Raw genomic sequence first — 18,744 nt, 5'->3', positions numbered from 1 at the left:
TGAGTTAGCAAGATATGCACCAGCCAGTCGTGGGTAATGCCGCCTGGTCCTGAATTTGTCGCTTGATTCGGCTCTTGATTGAGCCAGAGACTCACCAGTCAGTCGTCGATAATTCCACCTGATCCTGAATGTGCCGCTTGATTAGGGCTTGTGTGAGCAAGAGACGCACCAGCCAGTCGTGGATAATGCCGCCTGATCCTGAACCTGCCACTTGATTCGGCTCTTGAGTGAGCAAGAGACGCACCAGACAGTCGTGGGTATTGCCGCCTGATCCTGAACCTGCCACTTGATTCGGTTCTTGAGTTAGCAAGAGACCCACTAGCCAGTCGTGGGTAATGCCGCCTGATCCTGAACCTGGCGCTTGATTTGGTTCTTGAGTGAGCAACAGACGCAACAGCCAGTCGTGGATGTTGCCGCCTGATCCTGAACCTGCCGCTTGATTCCGTTCTTTAGTGAGCAAGAGACGCACCAGCCAGTCGTGGATAATGCCGCCTGATCCTGAACCTGCCACCTGATTCAGCTCTTGAGTGAGCAAGAGACGCACCAGCCATTCGTGGGTAATACCGCCTGATCCTGAACCTTCCGCTTGATTCGATTCTTGAGTGAGCAAGAGACGCACCACGCAGTCGTAAGTAATGCCGCCTGATCTTGAACCTGCCGCTTGATTTGGTTCTTGTTCTTCTCTGAGCAAGACACGCACCAGCCAGTCGTGGATAATGCCGCCTTAACCTGAACCTGCCACTTGATTCGGCTCTTGAGTGAGCAAAAGACGCAGCAGCCAGTCGTGGGTAATGCCGCCTGGTCCTGAACCTGCCGCTTGATTTGGTTCTTGAGTGAGCAAAAGACGCACGAGCCAGTCGTGGGTAATGCCGCCTGATCCTGAACCTGGCGCTTGATTCGGTTCTTGAGTAAACAAGAGACGCGCCAGCCAGTCGTAAGTAATGCCGCCTGATCCTGAGCCTGCCGCTTGATTCAGTTCTTCTGTGAGCAAGGGACGCACCCGCCAGTCGTAAGTAATGCCGCCTGATCCTGAGCCAGCGGCTTGATTAGTTTCTTGTTTGAGCAAGAGACGCACCAGCCAGTCGTAAGTAATGCCGCCTGATCCGGAGCCTGCCGCTTGATTCAGTTCTTCTGTGAGCAAGGGACGTACCAGCCAGTCGTTTATAATGCCGCCTGATCCCGAACCTCCCGCTTGATTCGGCTCTTGAGTGAGCAAGAGACGCACCAGCCAGTCTTGGGTAATGCCGCCTGATCCTGAACCTGCCGCTTGATTTGGTTCTTGAGTGAGCAAAAGACGCACCAGCCAGTCGGGGATAATTCCGCCTTTTCCTAAACCTGCCGCTTGATTCGGTTCTTGTGTGAGCAAGAGACGCACCATCCAGTCGTGGGTAATGCCGCCTGATCCTGAACCTGCCGGTTGATTCGGTTCTTGTGTGAGCAAGAGACACACCGGCCAGTCGTGGGTAATGCCGCCTGATTCGGAACCTGCCGGTTGATTCGGTTCTCGTGTGAGCAAGAAACGCACCAGCCAGTCGTGCCTAATACCGCCTGATCCTGAACCTGCCGCTTGATTCGGTTCTTGTGTGAGCAAGAGACGCACCAGCCAGTCGGGGGTAATGCCGCCTGATCCTGAACCTGCCGGTTGATTTGGTTCTTGTGTGAGCAAGAGACGCACCAGCCAGTCGTGGGTAATGCCGCCTGATCCTGAGCCTGCCGGCTGATTTCGTTCCTGTGTGAGCAAGAGACGCACCGGCCAGTCGTGGGTAATGCCGCCTGATCCTGAACCTGCCGCTTGATTCGGTTCTTGTGTGAGCAAGATACGCACCAGCCAGTCGTGGGTAATGCCGCTTTATCCTGAACGTGCCGCTTGATTCGGTTCTTGAGTGAGCATGAGATGCACCAGCCAGTCGTGGGTCATGCCGCCTGAGCGTGAACCTGCCGGTTGATTCGGTTGTTGTGTGAGCAGTAGACGCACCAGCCAGTCGTCGGTAATGCTGCCTGATCGTGAACCTCCCGCTTTATTCGGTTCTTGAGTGAGCAAGAGACGCACCAGTCTGTCGTGGGTAATGCTGCCTGATCGTGAACCTGCTGCTTGATTCGGTTCTTGAGTGAGCAAGAGACGCTCAAGCCATTCGTGGGTAATGCCGCCTGATCCTGAACCTGCCGCTTGATTCGGCTCTTGAGTGAGCAAGAGACGCACCAGCCAGTCCTGGGTAATGCCGCCTGATCCTGAACCTACCGCTTGATTCGGTTCTTCAGTGAGCAAGAGACGCACCAGCCAGTCGTGTGTAATGCCGCCTGATCCTGAACCTGCCGCTTGGTTCGGTTCTTGAGTGAGCAAGAGACGCACCAGCCTGTCGTGGGTAATGCTGCCTGATCGTGAACCTGCCGCTTGATTCGGCTCTTGAGTGAGCAAGAGACGCACCAGCCAGTCCTGGGTAATGCCGCCTGATCGTGAACCTGCCGCTTGATTCGGCTCTTGAGTGAGCAAGAGACGCACCAGCCAGTCGTGGGTAATGCCGCCTGATCCTAAATCTGCCGCTAGAATCGGTTCTTGATTGAGCAAGAGACGAACCGGTCACTCGTCGATAATGCCACCTGATCCTGAACCTCCCGCTTGATTCGGTTCTTGAGCGAGCAAGAGACGCACCATCCAGTCGTGGGAAATGACACCTGACCCTGAACCTGCCTGTTGATTTGGTTCTAGTGTGGGCAAGAGACGCACCAGCCAGTCGTGGGTAATGCCGCCTGATCCTGAATTTGTCGCTTGATTCGGCTCTTGATTGAGCCAGAGACTCACCAGTCAGTCGTCGATAATTCCATCTGATCCTGAATGTGCCGCTTGATTAGGGCTTGTGTGAGCAAGAGACGCACCAGCCAGTCGTGGGTAATGCCGCCTGATCATGAACCTGCCGGTTGATTTGGTTCTTGTGTGAGCAAGAGACGCACCAGCCAGTCGGGGATAATTCCGCCTTTTCCTAAACCTGCCGCTTGATTCGGTTCTTGTGTGAGCAAGAGACGCACCATCCAGTCGTGGGTAATGCCGCCTGATCCTGAACCTGCCGGTTGATTCGGTTCTTGTGTGAGCAAGAGACACACCAGCCAGTCGTGGGTAATGCCGCCTGATCCTGAACCTGCCGGTTGATTCGGTTCTCGTGTGAGCAAGAAACGCACCAGCCAGTCGTGCCTAATACCGCCTGATCCTGAACCTGCCGCTTGATTTTGTTCTTGTGTGAGCAAGAGACGCACCAGCCAGTCGGGGGTAATTCCGCCTGATCCTGAACCTGCCGGTTGATTTGGTTCTTGTGTGAGCAAGAGACGCACCAGCCAGTCGTGGGTAATGCCGCCTGATCCTGAGCCTGCCGGCTGATTTCGTTCCTGTGTGAGCAAGAGACGCACCGGCCAGTCGTGGGTAATGTTGCCTGATCCTGAACCTGCCGCTTGATTCGGTTCTTGTGTGAGCAAGATACGCACCAGCCAGTCGTGGGTAATGCCGCTTTATCCTGAACGTGCCGCTTGATTCGGTTCTTGAGTGAGCAAGAGATGCACCAGCCAGTCGTGGGTCATGCCGCCTGAGCGTGAACCTGCCGGTTGATTCGGTTGTTGTGTGAGCAGTAGACGCACCAGCCAGTCGTCGGTAATGCTGCCTGATCGTGAACCTGCCGCTTTATTCGGTTCTTGAGTGAGCAAGAGACGCACCAGTCTGTCGTGGGTAATGCTGCCTGATCGTGAACCTGCTGCTTGATTCGGTTCTTGAGTGAGCAAGAGACGCTCAAGCCATTCGTGGGTAATGCCGCCTGATCCTGAACCTGCCGCTTGATTCGGCTCTTGAGTGAGCAAGAGACGCACCAGCCAGTCCTGGGTAATGCCGCCTGATCCTGAACCTACCGCTTGATTCGGTTCTTGAGTGAGCAAGAGACGCACCAGCCAGTCGTGTGTAATGCCGCCTGATCCTGAACCTGCCGCTTGGTTCGGTTCTTGAGTGAGCAAGAGACGCACCAGCCTGTCGTGGGTAATGCTGCCTGATCGTGAACCTGCCGCTTGATTCGGCTCTAGAGTGAGCAAGAGACGCACCAGCCAGTCCTGGGTAATGCCGCCTGATCGTGAACCTGCCGCTTGATTCGGCTCTTGAGTGAGCAAGAGACGCACCAGCCAGTCGTGGGGAATGCCACCTGATCCTGAACCTCCCGCTTGATTCGGTTCTTGAGCGAGCAAGAGACGCACCATCCAGTCGTGGGAAATGCCACCTGACCCTGAACCTGCCTGTTGATTCGGTTCTAGTGTGGGCAAGAGACGCACCAGCCAGTCGTGGGTAATGCCGCTTGATACTGACTCTGCGGCTTGATTCGGTTCTTGAGTTAGCAAGATACGCACCAGCCAGTCGTGGGTAATGCCGCCTGATCCTGAATTTGTCGCTTGATTCGGCTCTTGATTGAGCCAGAGACTCACCAGTCAGTCGTCGATAATTCCACCTTATCCTGAATGTGCCGCTTGATTAGAGCTTGTGTGAGCAAAAGACGCACCAGCCAGTCGTGGGTAATGCCGCCTGATCTTGAACCTGCCACTTGATTCGGTTCTTGAGTTAGCAAGAGACCCACTAGCCAGTCGTGGGTAATGCCGCCTGATCCTGAACCTGGCGCTTGATTCGGTTCTTGAGTGAGCAACAGACGCAACAGCCAGTCGTGGATATTGCCGCCTGATCCTGAACCTGCCGCTTGATTCCGTTCTTTAGTGAGCAAGAGACACACCAGCCAGTCGTGGATAATGCCGCCTGATCCTGAACCTGCCACCTGATTCAGCTCTTGAGTGAGCAAGAGACGCACCAGCCAGTCGTGGGTAATGCCGCCTGATCCTGAACCTTCCTCTTGATTCGATTCTTGAGTGAGCAAGAGACGCACCACGCAGTCGTAAGTAATGCCGCCTGATCTTGAACCTGCCGCTTGATTTAGTCCTTGTTCTTCTCTGAGCAAGACACGCACCAGCCAGTCGTGGATAATGCCGCCTGATCCTGAACCTGCCACTTGATTCGGCTCTTGAGTGAGCAAAAGACGCAGCAGCCAGTCGTGGGTAATGCCGCCTGGTCCTGAACCTGCCGCTTGATTCGGTTCTTGAGTGAGCAAAAGACGCACCAGCCAATGGTGGGTAATGCCGCCTGATCCTGAACCTGGCTTTGATCCGGTTCTTGAATGAGCAAGAGATGCACCAGCCAGTCGTGGATATTGCCGCCTGCTCCTGAACCTGCCGCTTGATTCGGTTTTTGAGTGAGCAAGAGACGCACCAGCCAGTCGTAAGTAATGCCGCCTGATCCTGAGCCTGCCGCTTGATTCAGTTCTTCTGTGAGCAAGGGACGCACCCGCCAGTCGTATGTAATGCCGCCTGATCCTGAGCCTGCCGCTTGATTCAGTTCTTCTGTGAGCAAGGGATGCACCTGCCAGTCGTAAGTAATGCCGCCTGATCCTGAGCCTGCCGCTTGATTCAGTACTTCAGTGAGCAAGGGACGCACCCGCCAGTCGTATGTAATGCCGCCTGATCCTGAGCCTGCCGCTTGATTCAGTTCTTCTGTGAGCAAGGGATGCACCTGCCAGTCGTAAGTAATGCCGCCTGATCCGGAGCCTGCCTCTTGATTCAGTTCTTCTGTGAGCAAGGGACGTACCAGCCAGTCGTTTATAATGCCGCCTGATCCCGAACCTGCCGCTTGATTCGGCTCTTGAGTGAGCAAGAGACGCACCAGCCAGTCTTGGGTAATGCCACCTGATCCTGAACCTGCCGCTTGATTCGGTTCTTGAGTGAGCAAAAGACGCACCAGCCAGTCGGGGATAATTCCGCCTTTTCCGAAACCTGCCGCTTGATTCGGTTCTTGAGTGAGCAAGAGACGCACCAGCCAGTCGTGGGTAATGCTGCCTGATCATGAACCTTCCGCTGGATTCGGTTCTTGTGTGAGCAAGAGACGCACCATCCAGTCGTGGGTAATGCCGCATGATCCTGAACCTGCCGGTTGATTCGGTTCTTGTGTGAGCAAGAGACACACCAGCCAGTCGTGGGTAATGCCGCCTGATGCTAAACCTGCCGGTTGATTCGGTTCTCGTGTGAGCAAGAAACGCACCAGCCAGTCGTGCCTAATACCGCCTGATCCTGAACCTGCCGCTTGATTCGGTTCTTGTGTGAGCAAGAGACGCACCAGCCAGTCGTGGGTAATGCCGCCTGATCCTGAGCCTGCCGGCTGATTTCTTTCCTGTGTGAGCAAGAGACGCACCGGCCAGTCGTGGGTAATGCCGCCTGATCCTGAACCTGCCGCTTGATTTGGTTCTTGTGTGAGCAAGATACGCACCAGCCAGTCGTGGGTAATGCCGCTTTATCCTCAACGTGCCGCTTGATTCGGTTCTTGAGTGAGCAAGGGACGCACCAGCCAGTCGTGGGTCATGCCGCCTGAGCGTGAACCTGCCGGTTGATTCGGTTGTTGTGTGAGCAGTAGACGCACCAGCCAGTCGTGGGTAATGCTGCCTGATCGTGAACCTGCCGCTTTATTCGGTTCTTGAGTGAGCAAGAGACGAACCAGCCTGTCGTGGGTAATGCTGCCTGATCTTGAACCTGCCGCTTGATTCGGTTGTTGAGTGAGCAAGAGACGCTCAAGCCATTCGTGGGTAATGCCGCCTGATCCTGAACCGGCCGCTTGATTCGGCTCTTGAGTGAGCAAGAGACGCACCAGCCAGTCCTGGCTAATGCCGCCTGATCCTGAACCTGCCGCTTGATTCGGTTCTTGAGTGAGCAAGAGACGCACCAGCCAGTCGTGTGTAATGCCGCCTGATCCTGAACCTGCCGCTTGGTTCGGTTCTTGAGTGAGCAAGAGACGCACCAGTCTGTCGTGGGTAATGCTGCCTGATCGTGAACCTGCCGCTTTATTCGGTTCTTGAGTGAGCAAGAGACGCACCAGCCTGTCGTGGGTAATGCTGCCTGATCGTGAACCTGCCGCTGTATTCGGTTCTTGAGTGAGCAAGAAACGCACCAACCAGTGGTGCCTAATGCCACCTGATCCTGAACCTGACGCTCGATTCGGTTCTTGTGTGAGCAAGAGACGCACCAGCCAGTCGTGGGTAATGCCGCCTGATCCTAAATCTGCCGCTTGAATCGGTTCTTGATTGAGCAAGAGACGAGCCAGTCAGTCGTCGATAATGCCACCTGATCCTGAACCTCCCGCTTGATTCGGTTCTTGAGCGAGCAAGAGACGCACCATCCAGTCGTAGATAATTCCACCTGATTCTGAATGTGCCGCCTGATTAGGGCTTGTGTAAGCAAGAGACGCACCAGCCAGTCGTGGATAATGCCGCCTGATCCTGAACCTGCCACTTGATTCGGCTCTTGAGTGAGCAAGAGACGCACCAGGCAGTCGTGGGTAATGCCACCTGATCCTGAACCTGCCGCTTGATTCGCTTCTTGAGTGAGCAAGAGACGCACCAGCCAGTCGTGGATAATGCCGCCTGATCCTGAACCTGCCACCTGATTCGGCTCTTGAGTGAGCAAGAGACGCACCAGCCAGTCCTGGGTAATGCCGCCTGATCCTGAACCTTCCGCTTGATTCGATTCTTGAGTGAGCAAGAGACGCACCACGGAGTCGTAAATAATGCCGCCTGATCTTGAACCTGCCGCTTGATTTGGTTCTTGTTCTTCTCTGAGCAAGACACGCACCAGCCAGTCGTATGTAATGCCGCCTGATCCTGAACCTGCCACTTGATTCGGCTGTTGAGTGAGCAAGAGACGCAGCAGCCAGTCGTGGGTAATGCCGCCTGGTCCTGAACCTGCCGCTTGATTCGGTTCTTGAGTGAGCAAGAGACGCACCAGCCAGTCGTGGGTAATGCCGCCTGATCCTGAACCTGGCGCTTGATCCGGTCCTTGAATGAGCAAGAGATGCACCAGCCAGTCGTGGATATTGCCGCCTGCTCCTGAACCTGCCGCTTGATTCGGTTCTTGAGTGAGCTAGAGACGCACCATCCAGTCGTGGGTAATGCCGCCTGATCCTGAACCTGCCGCTTGATTCGGTACTTGAGCGAGCAAGAGACGCAACACCCAGTCGTGGGAAATGCCACCTGATCCTGAACCTGCCGGTTGATTCGTTTCTTGTGTGAGCAAGAGACGCACCAGCCAGTCATGGGTAATGCCGCTTGATCCTGAATCTGCGGCTTGATTCGGTTCTTGATTTAGCAAGATACGCACCAGCCAGTCGTGCGTAATGCCGCCTGATCCTGGATCTGTCGCTTGATTCGGCTCTTGATTGAGCCAGAGACTCACCAGTCAGTCGTCGATAATTCCACCTGATCCTGAATGTGCCGCTTGATTAGGGCTTGTGTGAGCAAGCGACGCACCAGCCAGTCGTGGATAATGCCGCCTGATCCTGAACCTGCCACTTGATTTGGCTCTTGAGTGAGCAAGAGACGCACCACACAGCCGTGGGTAATGCAGCCTGATCCTAAACCTGCCGCTTGATTCGGTTCTTGAGTGAGCAAGAGACGCATCAGCCAGTCGTGGGTAATGCCGCCTGATCCTGATCCTGGCGCTTGATTCGGTTCTTGAGTGAGCAACAGACGCACCAGCCAGTCGTGGATATTGCCGCCTGATCTTGAACCTGCCGCTTGATTCGGTTCTTTAGTAAGCAAGAGACGGACCAGCCACTCGTGGATAATGCCGCCTGATCCAGCGGGGTGTGTGGCAAGACGTAACACTGTTTTCTCGTCTGTATTTTCTAGCACCTGGTACGCGCTCCCGGCAAAAGCCTATCTTCGTGCCAAGGAAACAGAATTGGGACTATCGCCAAAAGTAAACGAACGGAGCGGCGGTGGACGATGAGCGCAGTACGTCGGAGTGCCTGAGTCATCGCAGAACATCAACTGCCCCAAGGAAAAAGTCGCCGAATTATCGGACAGTGAAACCATACTTGCACTATCGGACGTTGATAGTCTCATGAAACACGATTGGTTCAAGTGACGTTGTTGGCTACGGTACCTCTCCCTTGCGGTCAACAAAACCAAGCAGCAGGCTACGGCGGGGCGCAGTCCAGCGGGGTGTGTGGCAAGACGTAACACTGTTTTCTCGTCTGCATTTTCTAGCACCTGGTACGCGCTCCCGGCAACAGCCTATCTTCGCGCCAAGGAAACAGAAGTGGGACTATCGCCAACAGTCAACGAACCAAGCGGCGGTCGACGAGGAGCGCAGTACGTCGGAGTGCTTGAGTCATCGCAGAACATCAACTGCCCCAAGGAAAAAGTCGCCGAATTATCGGACAGTGAAACCATACTTGCACTGTCGGACGTTGATAGTCGCATGAAACACGATTGGTTCAAGTGACGTTGTTGGCTACGGTACCTCCGCCTTGCGGTCAACAAAACCAATCAGCAGTCTACGGCGGGGCGTAGTCCAGCGGGGTGTGTGGCAAGACGTAACACTGTTTTCTTGTCTGCATTTTCTAGGTAAGGATCTTTTCTTATCAATCTTGCTTTCTTTCGTTTGCCGCCTCGCTGGACTGCTCCCCTTTCCTAGATGCCTCTTGTTGAGTGTTTCAGCTGCTTGAAGTCAATTCCGGCAGATAGCCAATGTCTGAAGTGTGTAGAATGTAATAATAGCTATCATGTGGGTAAGTGTGCCGGGGTGACTAAGACTGTGCTTAAAACCTTGACGAGAGAGGAATTGGGTGTTTGGCAGTGTGCAACCTGTAAGATTCACGAGGCTAGGCAGACGACGCAGGCGACTAGGGACTGCCAGGAAGCTAGTCAATTCAGCGTCGTGGATGCAACTTCGGAAGAACCGAATGCTTCAGATTTAATGAAGCACATCCTTGCCATGAGCAGCACAAAACTTACGGAAGTTTTATCCCGTATTAATAAAATCGAAAAGTCCATCGATGAGCAATCTGACAAACATGATTCGGTGATTGTGAAGCTTACCAGTCAAGAGAAAACCGTGGAAGGCAAAGAACACTCCTTAGAAGTGATCGGGAAAGAGTACCATGAAATTCTCAAAAAGGTGAATGCCCAAGAAAAAGAGCTAAAGGAGCTAAAAAGTAAGACCATGAGCTGGAAAGGACGATGTATAAGAAGAACTTTGAGATTCAGGAGCTGAAGACCGCAGTTGATGCGGCAGAGCAGTACTCAAGGAGGAAAAACCTTGAAATTCACAGGGTCCCCAAAAAGATAACGAGAACCTAATGGAAACTATCCAACAACTTTCTGCTAAACTGCAGCTACCTGCTCCGTCATACGACAGTATAGAAGCGGTACACAGATTAAGTCCGAAGGAAGGGGAAATCCCACCCATCGTTGTTCGCTTCAAAGAAAGAGCGGTAAGAGACCTCTGGATCTCCAAGAGAAGGGCTCCGCTCCGGCAAAGGAACGGATATTTATTAATGAAAATTTAACAAAGTTACTTCGACAACTACTATAGAAAACGAAGTCGTGCGCAAAAGAGAAGGGCTACAAATTTGTGTGGATTACTAACGGGAGAATTATAGTCCGGGAAAAAGAAAAAGCGGCTGCCATCCACGTGCAAAAGGAACAAGACTTATCTAAACTACGTTAATTATGGCTAAATCGTTCCCATCATTTCAAGACTGGGATATCAACGCCCAGAGTGTGTTGGCAGATTTGGAAGGCGGTAGAATGGATCTTAACTTATTACACATAAATGTAAAATCTCAACATAAACATTGGGACCAATTAAATGTCTACTTAAGTAACAGATTGACGCGTCTTGACATAATCATTTTGACAGAAATCAATATAGATGCAACGATGGTCAGTGTTTTTAATCTGGTTGGATACTACTCGTCTTCCGTGTGCAGAGAGGGAAGACGGGGTGGTGGCGTATTAGTTTTTATAAAGAACAACTGGATGACTGAGCAAATAAAGTTATCTTGGATACACGCGGAAGGTTTGGTGGTGTGTGCGTCGAATCAACAGGTATCCTTTGTTATCTGTGCTATATATAGGCCACCTGGTGCGAATATACATTCTTTTCTCGATGAATTCAACGAGCTACTCAATAAATTCAATAACAACAAATATTTAATTATTGCTGGTGTCTTGATTATAGATATTATAAATGCAGCCAGGTTCGGTGTGTCTGACAACCTGAATCTACTTGCAGGCTACGGGTTAGAGCATGTAATTAATGATTACACTAGGGAAGAATGTTTAGGAACGCGCCTTCCGGGTTTCTGTATTGATCATATCATTGTTAGAGGCAGCGATCTCAAGTTAATTTCAGGGGTGATTAAGCAAAAAGTTGCCGATCACTATATTGTAGCGCTGACTATATTCGGAGTAAATTCTAGGGTAAAAGAACAGACGGTCTATAAACGCATTCTAGACAATAGAAGAATAGACAAAATGATAAGTGCATATAATTGGGGGTCAATATTGAAATACGACCATATTACTGCTTATCAAAGGTTCAGTGACAAGATGGGGTCCATTTATCAGCAGTGTTGGAAAACAGTGAAACTGAAACAAAGAAAACCAGATAATGTAAGGATAAATGATGAAATCATGACGTTATCTCATGAAAAAAATAGGTTATGGAATATATGTAAGGGAAACCCAGACAATACTCAAATAACAGCAGAATTTCGAAAGTTACGTAATAAGGTAACCGCGAAAATAAGACTGGCAAAAAAGTTTTATTACACTAATAGATTTCAGAAATGCCAGGGAAACCTAAAGAAGACGTGGGACTTGATCAACCTTATCACCGGCTCAAAAAGGAAGCTAACAATTGAAGAAACAATTGAAAATTCTTTTGGAGGTAAGGACATGGTCTCATTGTGTAATTTATTTAACGAGTCTTTTGCTCAAAGGGTAACTGATCTTAGAAAAAGGATAAAATATCAAAGGGGAGGACGAGAGGATTACGTCGGTAGTTTGCACTCTGCATACTTACCACAGATGACAGAAATAGACCTTGTAGTTGTAATAAAAAATATGTCACTGACAAAACCTGCGGGGATATATAAAATACGCTTAAGAGATATTCAACATGATTTTTGTAAGCTAAAAGTAGTTTTATTAAAAGTAAGAAACGACAGTTCTTTAACGGGGCATGTCCCGGTAGAGTTAAAAACCGCTATAGTTAGAGCGTTATACAAAAATGGCGAGAGAAAGGACGTTTAAAATTACAGACCTATTTCTATATTACCAGTTATGGCACAGATTATGGAAAAATGGATATTCAATGTAATGACTGCATATTGTGAAAAGCATGATTTAATACGCTCATCCCAGTACAGATTTCGTAAGAATAAGAGCACTGAACTTTTGCTGCAAAATTTTACAAATTATGTCAGTTTCAGTCTAGACAAGAACCATTTTGCGTTAGCCCTTTTTCTCGATTTGGCAAAAGCTTTTGAAACAATCGATCATGAAAAACTTTTATTAAAGCTATGAAATATGGGTTTTAGGTGCCTTTCTATACATTTTTGCAGGATTACATTGCAGATAGATATCAACTGGTTAAAATAAGAGACTGTAGATGTAATGTAATACGAATTAAATCGGGAGTACCACAGGGATCAACAATAGGACCTTTACTGTTTAATATTTACGTAAATCAAATTGGAGCACTATCTCTTGCATCTCAAGTGTATCAATATGCAGATGATACAGCCCTGGTACTAGAACATAGCGATGAAACAAACACACTTTCAACTTTTGAGAAAGATATCGAATTATTAATGACATGGTTTTCTAACAATCATATTTTTGTTAATTCTAGTAAAACTAAGTTGACGTGGTTTCACAGTCCGTACAAACATGTTAACTTGTCGACTCCACTGTTTCTTCATTCAGATAGTTGCAAAACTTGTAGCTGCGTACCTTTAGATTATGTTCTAACAACCAAATATTTAGGGATTCATCTGGATGTAAATCTTTTATGGAATGATCATGTAGAATATATCATCAAAAAATGAGAACTGTATCAGCCTATTTGTACAGGTTACCTAGTGTTTCGAACGTTTCTCTGAGAAAGAGGGTATATAACGCACTGGGTGAGTCTATCCTACGTTATGGAATCTCGCTATACGGAATGTGTTCAAACCATAAAAAATCAAAAATCGATAATATCCTCTATAAAATTGCTTGTAATATCACATATGGGACAATGTACGAAGAAGTAGAGAAAAATAAGAAATTGAATGCAGCGGGAGTGTTAACTACTGAGAGATTGCACTGTTATGTAATTTTAGTGTAACATTACTTCAAGAGTGATTTTAAAATTCCTTTAACAAAGGAACGAATTTTGATTCGAACAGAAAAGTTCATTCTTCCTAGAATTTATACTAAATATGGAAAGAATGCAAGGTCATACTATGTTCCTTTTTATTTTAATAAGTTACCCGAAGAGCTTCGTAACCTAGATTCCCTAAAAAGACTAAAACAAGACCTGAGAGAATGGTGCTGCCAGTCGATAGGTGACTGAAATGGACCACGTTTTTCCCTTGTTTTTTTGTCGGGCATAGTTCTCTTTGTTTTGGGTTTGTTTAGTTACATGCAAAAACTGCATGCTTTGTTATAACTATGTAAGCAACCTGTTGGACGCCAGGTCCCGCCGAAAAGCTTACCCATGCTTTTGCGGGCCGGTCTATGTACTGTGTTGAAAACCGGACAATAAAATATTTATTATTATTATTATCCTGAACCTGCCACTTGATTCGGCTCTTGAGTGAGCAAGAGACGCACCAGCCTCTCGTGGGTAATGCCGCCTGATCCTGAACGTTCCGCTTGATTCAGTTCTTGAGTGAGCAAGAGACGCACCACCCAGTCATAAGTAATGCCGCCTGATCTTGAACCTGCCGCTTGTTCGGTTCTTGTTCTTCTGTGAGCAAGAGACGCACCAGCCAGTCGAGGATAATGCCGCCTGATCCCGAACCTGCCACTTGATTCGGGTCTTGAGTAAGCAAGAGACGCACCAGCCAGTCGTGGGTAATGCCGCCTGATCCTGAACCTGCCACTTGATTCGGTTCTTGAATGAGCAAGAGATGCACCAGCCAGTCGTGGATATTGCCGCCTGATCCTGAACCTGCCACTTGATTCGGTTCTTGAATGAGCAAGAGATGCACCAGCCAGTCGTGGATAATGCCGCCTGATCCTGAACCTGCCACTTGATTCGGGTCTTGAGTGAGCAAGAGACGCAACAGCCAGTCGTGGATAATGCCGCCTGATCCTGAGCCTGCCGTTTGATTCGGTTCTTGAGTGAGCAAGAGACGCAACAGCCAGTCGTGGGTAATGCTGCCTGATCCTGAACCTGCCACTTGATTCGGGTCTTGAGTGAGCAAGAGGCGCAACAGCCAGTCGTGGGTAATGCCGCCTGATCCTGAACCTGCCACTTGATTCGGTTCTTGAATGAGCAAGAGATGCACCAGCCAGTCGTGGATATTGCCGCCTGATCCTGAACCTGCCACTTGATTCGGTTCTTGAATGAGCAAGAGATGCACCAGCCAGTCGTGGATAATGCCGCCTGATCCTGAACCTGCCACTTGATTCGGGTCTTGAGTGAGCAAGAGACGCAACAGCCAGTCGTGGATAATGCCGCCTGATCCTGAACCTGCCGTTTGATTCGGTTCTTGAGTGAGCAAGAGACGCAACAGCCAGTTGTGGGTAATGCCGCCTGATCCTGAACCTGCCACTTGATTCGGGTCTTGAGTGAGCAAGAGGCGCAACAGCCAGTCGTGGGTAATGCCGCCTGATCCTGAACCTGCCACTTGATTCGGTTCTTGAATGAGCAAGAGATGCACCAGCCAGTCGTGGATAATGCCGCCTGATCCTGAACCTGCCACTTGATTCGGGTCTTGAGTAAGCAAGAGACGCACCAGCCAGTCGTGAGCCAGCCGTGGTTAATGCCGCCTGATCCTGAACCTGCCGTTTGATTCGGTTCTTGAATGAGCAAGAGACGCAACAGCCAGTCGTGGTTAATGCCGCCTGGTCCTGAACCTGCCGTTTGATTTGGTTCTTGAGTGAGCGAGAGACGCACCAGCCAGTCGTGGATAATGCCGCTTGATCCTGAACCTGCTACTTGATTCGGTTCTTGAATGAGCAAGAGATGCACCAGCCAGTCGTGGATATTGCCGCCTGATCCTGAACCTGCCGCTTGATTCGGTTCTTGAGTGAGCAAGAGACGCACCAGCCAGTCGTGGGTAATGCTGTCTGATCCTGAACCTGCCGTTTGATTTGGTTCTTGAGTGAGCAAGAGACGCACCAGCCAGTCGTGGGTAATGCCGCCTGATCCTGAACCTGGCGTTTGATTCGGTTCTTGAATGAGCAAGAGATGCACCAGCCAGTCGTGGATATTGCCGCCTGATCCTGATCCTGCCGCTTGAATCGGTTCTTGAGTGAGCAAGAGACGCACCAGCCAGTCGTGGGTAATGCCGCCTGATCCTGAACCTGCCGTTTGATTCGGTTCCTGTGTGAGGAAGAGACGCACCGGCCAGTCTTGGGTAATGCCGCCTGATCCTGAACCTGCCACTTGATTCGGGTCTTGAGTAAGCAAGAGACGCACCAGCCAGTCGTGAGCCAGTCGTGGTTAATGCCGCCTGGTCCTGAACCTGCCGTTTGATTTGGTTCTTGAGTGAGCAAGAGACGCACCAGCCAGTCGTGGATAATGCCGCCTGATCCTGAACCTGCCACTTGATTGGGTTCTTGAATGAGCAAGAGATGCACCAGCCAGTCGTGGATATTGCCGCCTGATCCTGAACCTGCCGCTTGATTCGGTTCTTGAGTGAGCAAGAGACGCACCAGCCAGTCGTGGGTAATGCTGTCTGATCCTGAACCTGCCGTTTGATTTGGTTCTTGAGTGAGCAAGAGACGCACCAGCCAGTCGTGGGTAATGCCGCCTGATCCTGAACCTGGCGCTTGATTCGGTTCTTGAGTGAGCAAGAGACGCACCAGCCAGTCGTGGGTAATGTCGCCTGATCCTGAACCTGCCACTTGATTCGGTTCTTGAATGAGCAAGAGATGCACCAGCCAGTAGTGGGTAATGCTGTCTCATCCTGAACCTGCCGTTTGATTTGTTTCTTGAGTGAGCAAGAGACGCACCAGCCAGTCGTGGTTAATGACGCCTGGTCCTGAACCTGCCGTTTGATTTGGTTCTTGACTGAGCAAGAGACGCACCAGCCAGTCGTGGTTAATGCCGCCTGGTCCTGAACCTGCCGTTTGATTTGGTTCTTGAGTGAGCAAGAGACGCACCAGCCAGTCGTGGATAATGCCGCCTGATCCTGAACCTGTCACTTGATTCGGTTCTTGAATGAGCAAGAGATGCACCAGCCAGTCGTGGATATTGCCGCCTGATCCTGAACCTGCCGTTTGATTTGGTTCTTGAGTGAGCAAGAGAGGCACCAGCCAGTCGTGGGTAATGCCGCCTGATCCTGAACCTAGCGCTTGATTCGGTTCTTGAGTGAGCAAGAGACGCACCAGCCAGTCGTGGGTAATGTCGCCTGATCCTGTACCTGCCACTTGATTCGGTTCTTGAATGAGCAAGAGATGCACCAGCCAGTCGTGGGTAATGCTGTCTGATCCTGAACCTGCCGCTTGATTCGGTTCTTGAGTGAGCAAGAGACGCACCAGCCAGTCGTGGGTAATGCTGTCTGATCCTGAACCTGCCGTTTGATTTGGTTCTTGAGTGAGCAAGAGACGCACCAGCCAGTCGTGGTTAATGCCGCCTGGTCCTGAACCTGCCGTTTGATTTGGTTCTTGAGTGAGCAAGAGACGCACCAGCCAGTCGTGGTTAATGCCGCCTGGTCCTGAACCTGCCGTTTGATTTGGTTCTTGAGTGAGCAAGAGACGCACCGGCCAGTCGTGGTTAATGCCGCCTGGTCCTGAACCTGCCGTTTGATTTGGTTCTTGAGTGAGAAAGAGACGCACCAGCCAGTCGTGGATAATGCCGCCTGATCCTGAACCTGCCACTTGATTCGGTTCTTGAATGAGCAAGAGATGCACCAGCCAGTCGTGGATATTGCCGCCTGATCCTGAACCTGCCGCTTGATTCGGTTCTTGAGTGAGCAAGAGACGCACCAGCCAGTCGTGGGTAATGCTGTCTGATCCTGAACCTGCCGTTTGATTTGGTTCTTGAGTGAGCAAGAGACGCACCAGCCAGTCGTGGGTAATGCCGCCTGATCCTGAACCTGGCGCTTGATTCGGTTCTTGAGTGAGCAAGAGACGCACCAGCCAGTCGTGGGTAATGCTGTCTGATCCTGAACCTGCCGCTTGATTCGGTTCTTGAGTGAGCAAGAGACGCACCAGCCAGTCGTGGGTAATGTCGCCTGATCCTGAACCTGCCACTTGATTCGGTTCTTGAATGAGCAAGAGATGCACCAGCCAGTCGTGGGTAATGCTGTCTGATCCTGAACCTGCCGTTTGATTTGGTTCTTGAGTGAGCAAGAGACGCACCAGCCAGTCGTGGGTAATGCTGTCTGATCCTGAACCTGCCGTTTGATTTGGTTCTTGAGTGAGCAAGAGACGCACCAGCCAGTCGTGGGTAATGCCGCCTGATCCTGAACCTGGCGCTTGATTGGGTTCTTGAGTGAGCAAGAGACGCACCAGCCAGTCGTGGGTAATGTCGCCTGATCCTGAACCTGCCACTTGATTCGGTTCTTGAATGAGCAAGAGATGCACCACCCAGTCGTGGGTAATGCTGTCTGATCCTGAACCTGTCGCTTGATTCGGTTCTTGAGTGAGCAAGAGACGCACCAGCCAGTCGTGGGTAATGCTGTCTGATCCTGAACCTGCCGTTTGATTTGGTTCTTGAGCGAGCAAGAAACGCACCAGCCAGTCGTGGTTAATGCCGCCTGGTCCTGAACCTGCCGTTTGATTTGGTTCTTGAGTGAGCAAGAGACGCACCAGCCAGTCGTGGATAATGCCGCCTGATCCTGAACCTGCCACTTGATTCGGTTCTTGAATGAGCAAGAGATGCACCAGGCAGTCGTGGATATTGCCGCCTGATCCTGAACCTGCCGCTTGATTCGGTTCTTGAGTGAGCAAGAGACGCACCAGCCAGTCGTGGGTAATGCTGTCTGATCCTGAACCTGCCGTCTGATTTGGTTCTTGAGTGAGCAAGAGACGCACCAGCCAGTCGTGGGTAATGCCGCCTGATCCTGAACCTGGCGCTTGATTCGGTTCTTGAGTGAGCAAGAGACGCACCAGCCAGTCGTGGGTAATGTCGCCTTATCCTAAACCTGCGGCTTGATTCGGTTCTTGAGTGAGCAAGAGACGCACCAGCCAGTCGTGGGTAATGCCGCCTGATCCTGAACCTGCCTCTGGATTTTGTTCTTGTGTGAGCAAGAGACGCACGAGCCAGTCGTGGGTAATGCCGCCTGATCCTGAGCCTGCCGGTTGATTCGGTTCCTGTGTGAGGAAGAGACGCACCGGCCAGTCTTGGGTAATGCCGCCTGATCCTGAGCCTGCCGCTTGATTTGGTTCTTCTGTGAGCAAGAGACGTACCAGGTAGTCGTGTATAATGCCGCCTAATCCTTAACCTGCCGCTTGATTCGGCTCTTGAGTGACCGAGAGATGCACCAGCCAGTCGTGGGTAATGCCACCTGATCCTGAACCTGCCGCTGGATTCGGTTCTTGTGTGAGCAAGAGACGCACCATCCAGTCGTGGGTAATGCCGCCTGATCCTGAGCCTGCCGGTTCATTCGGTTCCTGTGTGAGGAAGAGACGCACCGGCCAGTCTTGGGTAATGCCGCCTGATCCTGAACCTGCCGCTTGATTC

The sequence above is a fragment of the Ixodes scapularis genome, unplaced genomic scaffold (assembly GCF_016920785.2).
Source record: "Ixodes scapularis isolate PalLabHiFi unplaced genomic scaffold, ASM1692078v2 PGA_scaffold12__126_contigs__length_90152505, whole genome shotgun sequence".
Lineage (NCBI taxonomy): Eukaryota > Metazoa > Arthropoda > Arachnida > Ixodida > Ixodidae > Ixodes > Ixodes scapularis.
Note: the sequence above shows the minus strand (reverse complement) of the source record.